The following is an 11,820-nucleotide window of genomic DNA, read 5'->3' on the forward strand; positions in this document are numbered from 1 at the left end:
GGGCTGAATAGCAGACACGGTAGCAGAAACAACCTAGCTCAACAAAGCACAGGGTTCCTCAGCCTGAAGGACAGGGAAACAGGAGATCATAGTCCTAAGATGGCCAGGACTACCTTGCTTAAAAACCATCTCAGTCCAAGGTGTGATTAAGATTACTGGTGTGCGAATGGAGACCTTCTCCTCCATCATCTGTGTTAAGGAGACAGCAGCAGGCTGGAACCCAGCCAAGCTCTGGCCTGGAGGCAGGAGCCCTGTTTGCTCTTTGAGCCGTGGCTTTGCCATCAAATTCCATGACCTTGAGTAGTGGACATAACTCCCCCTCTGAACTTCAGGGCCACCTTCTCTGTAAAGCACATCTCTAAAGCTCCTTTTTACTACGGCATGAATCTGTTCCTTAAAGAAAACAGTCATTTATTTGTTAGTGAAAATAATCAGTGTCTAGTTTTTGGTTTTGTTTTTTTTCTAGGAGTTACATGTGAGGGCTAAGGTGGGAATGGGAGGCATCTCGGCTGCTCTCCTGTCAAGCACTGGGAGAAGAGTGGGTGACAGGTCAGAGTGATGCCTCAGTTGATAAAGTGCTTGCCTTATAAGCACATGGACCTGCATTTGATCTCCAGAACCCATGTTAAAGGCCGTTCCAAGACCGGGACGATCACTTGGTGGATAAGAGCATTCATTGCACAAGCATGAGGACTTAAGTTCAAATTCTCAGGACCAACATAAGAGGGCAGGCATGGCTGCAGAAGAGTGTAACCCCAGTGCAGGCAGGGGTAGGGTAGGGAGGAGGTGATAAGGAACCGCAATGATTGCTGGGGCTTGGTGACTGTCTGCCCAGCTCCAGGTTCATTGAGAGATGCTTGTCTTGGGAGATAAGGTGGAGAATGGTAAGGCAGGGTAACTGAAATCTCTGGCCTTCACATGAGAGCACGTGGACATGTGCACTAGTATACACACATGTGCATACAGCACACACACACACACACACAGTGGGGAGAAACCAATGGATATAACATAATGGTCAAAACCGTGACTCTGGGATAAGCTGACTTGGGGTCACATTCAGTTCTAGAACCGTCTGTAGAACATGATGTCCCTGAATTTCAGTGACCTCATCTATCAACTGGGATGATGAGACGTGGTTCACCACACTGTGAAGACTGCAGCAGAGTCACCATGTGATGCTGGTTTCATAGCAAGGCTCTGTGAAGAAAGGGTAGCTAATACCATTTGCAGAGCCACAGGGGACACTCAGAGCTTCACAGAGCTCCTATGTCCGGATTTCAAGGATTGTCTTTCATGGTTGTTTCTGGGAGCTCCTCACTCTGTATGTGGCTCCCAGACCACAGCCTAGGATGTGTTTAACTTTAAAAGGCAGTCAGTGTTCTCAGAAGTAAGCTGTTTGGTTACACCCATAGGAGGAGGGGACCTGCCCAGAGCCAACATGGAAGTAAACCTTGTAGAAATGGGGATTTCTAGAGATTTCCATCCTGCTGACTTTGTGTATGGGCACAGCATGCATCCAAGGGACGCTCCCTCCATTCCTTCTTCCTTCTTTCCACCCTAAAGTGTGTAGAATGGGACAGGAGTACGGATGAGCCAGGCACATCTCTCCCAGACACACAGCTCTTCCAGGATGCCTCCAGACACCCGCGTGTTACATGGACTAAATTATAAGGTTGAGTTCGGAGAAACTGTCGTCTTGGTTCCCGGTCAGGATGCCCAAGGAAAGAGCCCCCAGGAATGTCAGTTGCTTCCTCTCGGTTCTGAGCTGATTCGGGGCCCCCAGTGTTTTACAGAATCATAGTCTCCTTCGCAGACTTGGCCCACCCATCTCTCCATGCAGTGTATTAGCAAGCCTTTGTGGCGTTTCCTTCATATGGGGCCCAGCGTCTCCCGCTTCACCTGAGCTCTTCTGCTGATGTGGTCAAAGCTGCCGACACCTGGGTAACTGAAATAGCTCCCAGCCTGGCCTTTCTGTTTAAGGATGTGATGGCCTATTGTATGTGTTCAGGATCAAAGTCAGCATATCTCCATTAAAGTACAAGTCACATTGTGTCATATTTCTGTCCCAACTCCTCCTAGGACTTCATGCAGCCACACTGCGTCCTCAGTAGGCCAGGTATCTTACTACCTGGGGGCTTTTTGTTTCCTGGCTCCCCTTTTGTTGCCTGGTTAACCTTATCTCCTTGACTGTCTTCTTTGATTTATTTTTTAAGATTTATTTATTCATATGTGTATTTGGTGTTCTGCCTGCATGTCTGTGTGAGGGCGTCAGATCCTCTGAAACTGGAGGTACAGACACTTGTGAGATGCCATGTGGGTGCCAGAAATTGAACTCAAGTCCTCTGGAAGAGTAGACAGTGCTCTTAGACTCTGAGCTATCTCTTCATCCCTGTTTTATTTTAAATGTCTCTATGGTCTGTATAAACTAACTCTCTCTCTCTCTCTCTCTCTCTCTCTCTCTCTCTCTCTCTCTCTCTCCAACATTTAGTTCTTATCTGTTTCTTCTCAGAAATTTAAGCTCTGAGTTGCATGAGTAAAAATGTTACTTAACTCGTTTGTCTATCCCCAGTGCCTAGAATATACCTGGCATATAGTAGATGTTCAATAAACATTATGATTATCGCATTACTAAAACCCCTCTTGTAAGAGCCAAAGGATGGGGAGGTAAAAATGTTATCTGCAGAACGTGCCATGTCCTTTGCACTCGTGAACTCACAGCAGCTATGGGTACCTGCACAAGATCAAGCTAGCCCAAATATGGGCATAGATGGAGAGGTGCTCTCCAAGCCTCACCCCTTGATAGGAACTATTGGCAGTTGATAACTGGTTGGGGATGTTTCCCAGGGTCTGGATGCCCCCACACCTGTGCACATGGGGCAACACTTATTTGACTCAGTGGGAGTCTTAAAAGGACATGAAATTTCAATGGGGAAATCTATGGGGAGCTGAAGGGCATAAAATCACAATACTTTGTATACGTGTATTAAATTCTCAAAGAATAAATAAAGATTGTTTTTAAAGGAGAATGCTTCATGAGCAACAAAATTCATCTCTCTCTGCTTTCTGATTGTGGGTGCAATGTGGCAAAGTGCCAGCACGACTTCAGAGTGAACCCTTCCTGCCTCAAAGGGTTCCTGTCAGATATGTGACCTCTGCAACAACGACAACAAACCTAATTAATACAAAGGGGTTCCCCTGGGAAATACTGGGCTAAATAACTAAAGGCATGAGGTACAAGATCAATATGTACAAATCTGGGGACTGCGAGGAGGCCCAACAATAAGAGCACATTCCGCTCTCGCAGGGAACCTGAGCTCAGTTCCAGGCACCCATGTTGGGTGACTCATAACTGTAATGCCAGCTCCAAGGAGAGCCAACTGCCTCTAACCCCAGGAAGCACCTGCAGTCATGTGCACATACCTTCGCAGAGATACATATAATTTAAAATAATTTTTTAAAAAGTCTTTAAGGAGCTGGCAAAATGGCTCAGTGGTGAGGAGCACTTGTTGCTCTTTCAGAGGACCCAGGTTTAGGACCCACATGGAACTTTCAACCAAAGTAACACCAGGGGATCTGACACTCTTCAGGCACCAGACATACATACATACATATATACATGCAAATATATATACATCCGTACATACGTGCAAAACACTCATATACTGAAAATAAATCTACATTTTAAAATAAATCTTTAAAAGTAATCAACCATATTTATATATACTGGCAGTGAAGAATAAACTTTCAAAGCAAATAAAATCCACCTAGGGTCTTCCCTTTGGTAATATATGACATCATGCAAATCCATCTATCTAGTGTTTTTGCCTTCATAGGACAACCGCAGGGAAGAACAGTGCGGGGAAGGAAACCAGCAAGGGCAGCCTCCCAGACCTTCCATGTGATGATGGGGAAACAGGCCAGAGTGCTGACGGGAGTGGAGCGGGTTATCATGGTGCTGATGGGAGTGGGCCGGTGATTGTGGTGGGTATGGGTATGGGATGAGATGCTGCTGCTCATGCCAGCCACCATGGCTGTGACAGTGAGAGGCCCAGGGCTGACACAGAAGGGCTGAAAGGAAGCTGTGGTGACTAGCCCATGCCTTTGTAATCGGTCACTCTTCCTGATTGCTTACTGCATGCCAGTCTCCATGGCAGGCACTGGGCCTGTAGAGCCTCCTTTCAGACTCAGTAAATCTCGGATGAAGGTACCACAGTACTGACACAGCCTACTGATGGGTGTGAACAACTCACTCAAGGTGACATAGCTTAAGAACTGTGGTAGACAGCTGAGGTAGAATCCCAGCAGCTGAGCCTATAGTTACAATAGCACACAAATGTAGAGACCTATGTGTAAATAGCTAACCCAAAGACATTTGGCTCTCAGATAAGATTCTGGTTCTTCATGCTGCCAAGTGCCTCCCACTGGGAAGGGAAGGGGAGAGAAAGGAAGGGAAGGGGAGAGAGGGGAGGGGAGGGGAGAGGATACAGTGGTAATTCACTTCCCTGTTGAGGGAAGGGACCTCACCTCAGCCCGCCAGTGGTAATTCACTTCTGTGTTGCTCCTGCTTAGGAGGACATTGTAGTGAGTGTGTCATAGGCAGAGAAAGGCTGTTCTGTGAACCACTCAGTGAGCATGGCCCTTCATGTCCTTCACATCTAATTCCTCCTCATCTTCTTCAATGTGTTTCTTCCTTTAACCCCTTCCTACCCTTTGTAGAGCCAACTGTGTTTCCTCAGAGTTGCCCTGGTTTGCCATTCTCTCAGGGACTTGGCTCGTAGGTGGTTTTGGGTTTTTTGTTTTGTTTTGTTTTGCCTCTACTCCCAACCTGGATCAAGTGTCCCTCGAACCACACACCTCCAGTTCCCAGGTAGGACCTAGCACTCATCATGGCCTGACATCATTCCTGTTTACTCACTGCTCGCCACCCCAGAAGGAGCCTGTGGCCTCTTCCTTTTTTCATCTCCAGAGAAAAGGGCTTCTGTTGCTGCGACAAAACACTAAGACCAAAAAGCACGTTGGAGACCAAAGGGTTTGTTTGGCTTACACTTCCAAAGGAAATCAGGACAGGAACTCATGCAGAGAAGGAATCTGGAGGCAGGAGCCGATGCAGAGACCATGTAGGGGTGCTGCTTACTGGCATCATAAGGTTTGCTTTCTTTTGAGGCCCTCTTTCTTGGCAGGTATGTGGTTGCTGCATCACCTTCTGATGAATGGATGGATGGGTGGATGGATGGATAGATATATGGATGGATAAATGGGTGGATGGGTAGGTGGATGAATGGGTAGATGGATGGTGGATGGACCAATGTGAGGAGCAGATGTGGCAGCAGTCCCAAGAAGGTGCCAGGGACTGCAGCTAAGTCGTATGACTTGCACCTGACTTCCTCATATAAACCACAAACATCGTGAGAGCTGCGCAGGTGTACCAGGTTACTGGCGAAGCCATTTTGGTGGAGATATGCCCCTGCTGCCTCGATTAGCTGAAGCTGCGTACCTGGTGAGGTGATGTGGCCTGCTGTGAGTGGATGGGAACTGATAGTATATAAGAGTGAGAGGCCCAGGGCTCGAGTTCTTTCGCCTACACAGTCAATGCTCTCCCAATAAACGTGTGCAGAAGGATCCTATTGTGGTGTCTTTCTTNCTGGCGAGTCAGGCGTCCCACAGATGGATGGGTGGATGGATAGATAGATATATGGATGGATAAATGGGTGGATGGGTAGGTGGATGAATGGTTAGATGGATGGTGGATGGACCAATGGATCGATGGGTAAATGGATGGGTGGGTGGGTGGATAAGTGGGTGGATAGGTGAATGGATGGATGAATGGATGGATAAATGGGTGGATGGATAAGTGGGTGGATAGGTGAATGGATGGATGAATGGATGGATAAATGGGTGGATGGATAAGTGGGTGGAAAGGTGAATGGATAGATGGATGGATAGATGAATGGATGGATAAATGGGTGGATGGATAAGTGGGTGGAAAGGTGGATGGATGGGTGGATGAGTGGCATATAAGTTTGCCTAAGGTTCTATAAACCACACACCACAGAGTGGCTTGAATGATGAATATTTGTTTTCTCGAGGTTCTGAAGGTTAGAAATAAAAAAATGAAGGCACCAGAAGGTTTGCTTTCTTTTGAGGCCCCCTTTCTTGATGGGTAGATGCTTGCTGTGTCGTCTTCTGATCTTTGCTTTGTGCATATTTGTCTCTTAGGTCCCCCTGTCTTCTTTTGATAAGGATACTAGTCAGGTTAAATTATAATGCACTCTAACAATCCCATTTTAAGTTAAACAACCCTTTAAAGACAGTCTCCAGTGCAAACACAATTGGTGAACACTCTTTGTATAGTCGCTGCTCCGGTACTAGATATACCAGAGGGCTTCAGCGTATGAATGTAGGAAGACAGCTCAGCCTACAACTGATGGAGGGATGGATCTAACCATCGATGATCTAGACTACTAACCTGTTTTTCAACATCTTCCATTGTCAGGTAGTCAGTCACCCATTCGATGAAGAGAATGTCAGGACTTTGAAAGTCTAGTGAAAGTGGGTATTATATGTAAGCGCAATGATTTATAAGAGGACCAAACAACACATTGTAAATATGTGTTGTTAATTTAACAAAAACTGAATAGAAGAGATAAGCAGACAGGATGGATTCCTAAGAAATTAAGGCAGAGAATTAACTATAAGTCCTCCCCACGCAGGATTTTTATCCTGCCCTGCCTTGCTCAAGTACCTCCCACATCTTATTGTAATCAACCCACAGGAGCAGGAGGGATAGGGTTAGGGTGTGGAAACCCTGCCTTCCCAGCCATCTAAGGTTCTAACCTTCTGCCAGCTCCCTCCCTCCAGCTACTTGTGAGCTCTCCTTTGTTCAGGTCCTTCTTCCCAGTCCTCCAGCCTGGAAGTCCCATTGCTTCCTTCTCTGGGAAAGTGTGGTCCCAGAATGCCCTTCTCTGTCCCCAGGCAGGTCCCCTGATGAACCACGTGGGCCTGAACAAAAGTGATAAGCGTGACTGGGTCCATCTGGTCCTGTATGGAAGGCGCTGTGTGCGTGGTTCGGGTTCGTTGTCAAACTTCTCTAAGCCTCACTTTTCTTCACTTGTAGAGTTGCATGACTATCTCCTAGGACCTGTGAAAGTAATAAATATTAAAAAGCCCATGGAGGCTGGGCAGTGGGGACACACACATTATCTCTGTGAGATTGGAGCTAGCCTGGTCTACAAAAAGAGTTCCAGAACAGCCAGGGCCACACAAAGAAACCCTGTCTCAAAAACCAAAAACAAACAAAAGCCCATTGTAAGGTTTACACACACACACACACACACACACACTTGTGTTACATATAAATATTTCATTGAGGTATGACAGCTAAGAAAGTCCAGGCCTCTAGCATTCAGAAACTACCTGAATATCTTCATGTGTGTGTGTGTGTGTGTGTGTGTGTGTGTCTGTGTATGTGTGTGATATAGCCTCCCTACACTGGGATTCACAGTGGCTGAGGCCTAGGGTCTTAGTGATGTATTTGTGAAGTGGCCAGCATGCTTTGTTTCAGGAGAATGTGTCTTATAGTGCAGTTACTCTAGTATCTTATCTCTCCCCAGCACTGCCCACTGGTGCACGCCGTTTGCTGAGCTATCTTGATGCTTATCACTGGGTACATAGTTGACATACTGAGGAAGCATTTCTTCCATTCAATTCGTATACAGATTGAGCAAGTCTGATTGTCTGACCCAGGGGAGGGGATTACAGGAGTAAACATAACAGTTCAAAGTCCCTGTCTTCTGGGGTTCTTGGGCTAGCAACTGAGCCTGGGCAATAGCACAGACATCAAATGAAGGGTCCCAGGCTGCACCAAGTGCTAATGGGGCAAGAATAGTGAAATGGGTGGACTGCGTGGGAATGGGAGTCACAACATTAGGCCATGTGTCAGAGAGACCACATGATGAAGGCAACATCTGAGAAAAAGGAAAAAAAGGAAGAAGTGTGCGGTTCAGCCAAAAATTATCAGGGAACAGGGGCTTATGGGTAGATAGGAACAAATGCAAAGATCATGTGGTGTGTCCAGGAAACCAAAAGGAGACCAGTCTAGCCAGTCTGTGTGAGCAATTCACTTCATAAATATTTACTGTTTATCAAATAGAAGGGAGCCGGGCCTGGCACACATCTCTCAGCACATCGTTAACACTGCCCCTCTCCCTGCACCACAACACGTACAACAATACTTGGTATTAAGGAGAGAACCTGGGAAACTGGATCTCGCTGGCTGGGCCACCATCCCTAGCCACCCATGCCTGTTGCCTTAAAGTTCGGCTGCCCTGGAGACTTCTGTGTCCTTACCTGGACCTTTTGTTCTAAAGAGCCTTAGATCTTAATATCAGAACTATATATAAATGCAGTATGAAGACCCCTCTGCTGAGATTCTGTTCTCTCACACAGGTAGAGGGAGTGTGGGATTGAGGCTTCTAATACCTTTTTCAGGCCTATGGCTAGCAGCTGCCTGAGTCTTGGGTCTGACTTCCATGTCAGCTCTGATGAGCTGGCAGCCAAGAAGAGGAGTCTGCTGTTTGAGACTGGAATCCACCTTCCAGAAGGTTCCTGCGTAGAAGGTAATTGACAAGGTAAGGAAATGGATCCCAGAAACTCTCAACTCTAATGTGCATTATAGTAACTTATAGACCCGTCCCCCTAGAAGAGATGGAGAGTCACTTAATGCCATCTTCAAGTCTCTCGAGGACTTGGTGACTTGGGATAAACCTCGCTCTTTCCTCACAGTGAGGAGTCCATGTGATTATTTAACTTAAGCTTCTTCAACAAGCCCATCTCGAGCCCCTTATGCTTGATTCAAGAGCATGAAGCATCCTTCATCTTTTGACCTATTTCTTTGATGTTCCAGGGAAGGAGTATTGGACAGGAACTCTGCTGACAGGGGCTCACACTTATCCCCTGCTGTTCACGCCCACCTACCAGCATCCAGGGATCTCTAAGTCCTCATCTAAAGCTGAGACTTTAGGGTGTGACCAGAGTGACAGGCAGGGGGAGGGTGCTTTTCCTACTGTCCCAAAGTTGTCTTCCTAGCTTCCTAAATGACCTCCCCGCAGCAGGTCTCCCCCTCTACTTCCCCCTCTTCCCTCTCCTCCCCTTCCCTTCCCCCCTCACCTCTTCCCTCTCCCTCATTTCTGGCACCACACCAGCCTCTGTCTCTACCCAACTAAAAGAGCTGCTTTCTGAGAAAGAAAACACAGTTTAGAGGAAAAGCAGGTTGAGGCCCATAGCTGGGTCCAATCAGGAGTCAAGGACCACATGTGTGTGATTTCCGGGTCCCTACTCCTCCCTGTCAGCCACACTGCCTTGTGGATGGATGATCTCCTAGGAATCCTGGTCTGCTGTTAATCTCAACATCAATATTTGGAGTTAATTTAGAATCCTGGGCAGCAGAAGAAGTCATTCTTAAATGATTATTGTGTAGAGGTGAGTTCCCAAGTACTTGCCAAACAGAAGAGATGTTGATAAATATTTGTCAAATTGCAGAATGAATATCAATGCTATAATGTGAAAGCTGCTGGATCCTGGGAGAAGGGATTTTCTCCATCCTTCAGAAATGAGAGTCTTGATTCTGCAAAGAGACCTAAGTGTGGCACTTTTCCTCTGTCAGCATGACTTGAGCTGTGTTGCTTTCATAACAGCTGACCTTGGTTCATGGGCCAAGCCGCCTGGGGCTGAGATTATGTTTGAGACTGAGCTAAGGTGCCCTGACAGAGGGCCAGGTTCAGCCTCAGCCAAGTGTGAATCCGTGGAGCTATGAAGTCAAAGAATTATGATGCCATGAAGCTGTGAAGCTGAGGCCTGTGTGGAATTCTGGTTTCTCTTTGGGTCTCTGAGGCAGAAGTGTATCTTCTAAAAGAGAAAGCCTCTGCAAAGGTATCTGAAGTTTCTAGAACTACAGGCCTCCTCAAAAACGCCTTCTCTTGCTCATCGGAATCTGTGTTAACAAGATGTCTTCTCTAGCCATACCTCGAGTCTCTTCATCCGGACGTCAGTAACCAGGCCGGTCTAGCAAGGGTCAAAGGTTCAGCAGAGAGGAGAAGACAGAATGCATTCAGCTGTCAAGAGCTTAGCCAGGTGTTTCATCTTTGCAGTCCCGCTGACTCATCACAAGCCTGGTAGGGAAATACACGAGATTGTGGAGACAAAGGAAGAGATTGACAGAAAGATTCAGAGAGGACCAGCCACCCACCGGCTAACAACAGGGCTTTGAGGTGTGAACTTTGTGCCAAGCTGGAGGGCTCTTGGTGGGCAATCCTCATGCTCTCTCTAATGGTCCTAAACCAGCCCCCTTCCCTTCCCATGCAGGGCAGGCTGTTTGCCTCCTAAATCTGTCCCTAAATTCAGCAATAACCTCAATCCCTCTTGCAACCTGCTGCCTACATGTTTGCCCAGCCTTTTCTCCCATAGTTCTCTGTATTGGTAAACAAGAACAAAGTACATGCCCCCTATTGTGTTCTGAAAACCAAAACGTCAGACCTATTAATGGTAGGGCCCCAGGTATGAGTATTTCTTGAAAGCTCCTTAGCTGAGAAATATGTCATTCCTTGGTTAAGAATTACCAAGATACCAGCTCCCTGAAAGGGTGAAGCAGGATTGCAAGTTTGAGGTCCACATAGGGTACAGAGCCAAAAGGAAGGCCCTGTATCAAAACTTAGAAATAGTTAAGGATATCGCACAATGGTAGATAGAGTATTTGCTTAGCAAACAGAAGGCCCTGAATTCAATCCCTGATACTACAAAGTTAAAAAAATAATAATAAAAAAAATCTACCGTTGGAATGAGAGAGACTTTTAAAAGCACTGGCTGTTCTTCCAGGGATCCAGGGTTTGGTTCTCCACACCCACATGGTAGTTCAGAACTGTGTATAACACCAATTCTAGGGCATGTGATGAGATCTCCTGGCCTCTGAGGGTGCAGCACACACATCATATGGTACCTAGATACACAGAGTCAAAAGCCTATGCATATAAACCAAAATGACATTTTGTTTTGCTTTGTTTAAGACAGGGTTTCTCTGTGTAGCCCTATCAGTCCTGGAACTCGATTTGTAGACCAGGCTGGCCTTGAACTCAGAGATCCCCATGTGCCTCGGCCTCCTGAGTACTGGGATCAAAGGTGTGCACTATCATCACCTGCTGACAAAAAATATTTTTTTTATTTTGAATTTATGAAATTTGTAGGCAAAAAAATATTTTTACTCTTCATTTTGTTTCAGATACAAACCAATCCTCACCATTTCCCACACCAAATTTCCTAAGATACACAGCTCTCAACAAGTTCTACCTCACTGGCCCACTGACCAAAATTCTGCCTATTGGCATGTCTGTGGAGTGGTGGGGGAGGGAAGACTTTAGGCAGTATTGATTGCTTGATAAAACTGCCAGCTACAATCCTTGGCTTGCCCCACACGTACTAAATAAAAATGAGTTGAATGGTAACGTGTATAAAAGTTTTACACCTAGGAAACCAGAAATAAATAAAATGAGTCACCTCTTAACATTTTGTGTGAAACTGAAATGTGTAAGCATAGATGAAATGATCTGGTCAAAACGGCAGAGCAGCTCAGACTCAGATCCATAAAAATGGAAGGTTAGTTTTGAATGAATGGGGAAAGCATCTTGGACATTTGTATTTTAAATATGACAGCACAGAGGGGAAATATTTGTCAACATGACATGTTGCTAATGTATTATGGTAAAAGTTTTTTTGGTGGTTACAGAGATGGCTCAGTGGTTAAGAGCACTTCTGTTCTTGAAGAGGACT

The sequence above is a fragment of the Mus caroli genome, chromosome 10 (genome assembly GCF_900094665.2).
Source record: "Mus caroli chromosome 10, CAROLI_EIJ_v1.1, whole genome shotgun sequence".
NCBI classification, from domain to species: Eukaryota; Metazoa; Chordata; class Mammalia; order Rodentia; family Muridae; genus Mus; species Mus caroli.